At 57.3% G+C, this 1,877-nt stretch overlaps 1 long non-coding RNA gene across 1 annotated transcript; it reads left to right on the forward strand.

Annotated features, from left to right (window-relative positions):
• The first annotated feature begins 263 nt into the window (after nt 1-263).
• On the forward strand, nt 264-1,218 carry LOC115947973. The gene is made up of 3 exons (XR_004081827.1): nt 264-297; nt 609-681; nt 1,074-1,218. It is a non-coding gene; the product is annotated as an uncharacterized LOC115947973 (long non-coding RNA).
• The last annotated feature ends 659 nt before the right edge of the window (nt 1,219-1,877 follow it).

A 1,877-nucleotide genomic window follows, 5' to 3' on the forward strand; every position in this document is an offset into this window, starting at 1 on the left:
TGATACCTCCACCTTACCCCCCACCGTATTCCCCCTCTCCATGAACCCCACTGTATCCTCCCTGGTTCCTTTGCACCCCGTTTCCCAGCCTTGCATTACCTGGCTATGCACATCGAAGATGTTCCCCAGCTGTGCTTCTCATTTTGCCATGCCCCGGGGATTTGCTGTGTCCACCCCTGCCCGTGCTACTCACCGTTGTCTCTGTCCCCAGTGCTCAGCACCATCAACTGGCAGGATTTGGCAGCCTCTTCCCCCATCCTTCCCACTACCCCAGCTGGCCCTGTGACCCTGCAGCAGGTAAACCTACTGTTCAGAACAGCCTAGGGTGCACTTGGCACCTGAAGGGGTAGCTCTCTCAAGCAGATGGGTGGTGGCAACTTCCCTAGCCTCAGGTTTCCCACCTGTGAAATGGGCACAGCAGAGGACAGCGTCTTATCCCATGTGTCAGATGGGTTGCAAGTGGCAAGGGGACGGTGCCTGGGGGTGCTGGAACTGTGATAAGGTGCTGAGCACAGGCAGCAGACACTGTTGAAACAGTACGGGCAGTGGTGTGGGCAGGTCTGAGCCCTGGGCCCTGCTCACTGGATCATTTCCTTCACCCCTGCCAGGGTCCTTGCTTCCAGGATGGGCCGGAGATTGATTTCCAGGAATTCAGGGATACTCTTGGTGATTTTATACCTGGTAAGTAGATATTTTTCCTTATCTGAGCCAAATGTATCTGCATGTGCACATCTGCAGTCATGCTGCATTCGGTCTCCTCTTGTTTTTTGCTTTGCTTTTAGAATTTTGGATGCCCACTCACTGCATGTTTGTCCCACCATGGGACAGTCTGTTAGGTAGTGCATTCTTGCTCACCCCCTTAGACACCTGGGCTGTCACTGAGCTTTCTCCCACAGGAGACAAATTAAATCCAGATTCAGGATACATAGCTGTCACAGTAGAGTAAAAGCATTTCAGAGGGACATGTCCAGAGGGAACCTCCAGAGGGATGATTAGAACCAGAAATGGTGTGCTGGGTTTGGGGTGAACAGACATGAATACCTCCACTTAACACTTGTGGCTATTCCTTCCAGATGTAGCCACCCTAATGCCACCACCACTGGACTGTACTGACTATGATTTCTCACTTGGTGAGGAGGTGGCTTTTGGCCCCTGCACCCCGCAGCTGCAGAGCAGTGCTCTGGTGCAGGTTCCCCCACAGAACCTGTCTTCCCCTGAGCCGCGCTGGAGGGACCTGGCAGACCAGCACCAGAAAGCACTGGGAGATGCCCTGGAGGCAAACAGCCAGGTAGAGACCCCAAAGCCTTCCCCAGCCTACACTGTGTTCTGTCACATCCTGTTGAGGCGGCTGCAGGGCCCTGGCCTGCAGCATCCCCTGGCTCCTGCACCATGTGGCTGTCTCGACCACCCCTTTCCCCATTTGTCCTTCCTAGCTGCAGGAGACCCTCACACAGAGGCAGGAAGAGCTGGTGACACTGCGGGAGAGCAACGTGCAGCTGAAGGAGCTGGCAAGTCAGGCCAGGCAGCTGGCTGCTGTCCTTGACGTGAGTGCTGCTCACCATTCCAGCCTGGCTGCCCTGTGGCCCATCTTGTCCCTGGGGGACAGTGTGATGTCGGGTGCAGGGGGGAACCGGGTGCAGGGTGAGGCAGCACGGGGTGGGACAGGGCCTGGATGGGGGGAGATGTGGAATGGGACTGTGCAGTGTGAGGCTGTGGGAGTTGTGTGGTGCAGGACGGTGTGGGGTGGACGGCGTGGGGCAGGGCAGCGTGGATTGGTACGGTGTGGGGTAAAGCAGTGCAGGGTGGAGCAGGGCAGTGGGGGGGTCAGCGTGGTACGGTTCGGGGCCGGGTAGTGGGGTGTGGGAGGGGGCCGTAGG

Source organism: Geospiza fortis, unplaced genomic scaffold (genome assembly GCF_000277835.1).
Source record: "Geospiza fortis unplaced genomic scaffold, GeoFor_1.0 scaffold443, whole genome shotgun sequence".
NCBI lineage: Eukaryota > Metazoa > Chordata > Aves > Passeriformes > Thraupidae > Geospiza > Geospiza fortis.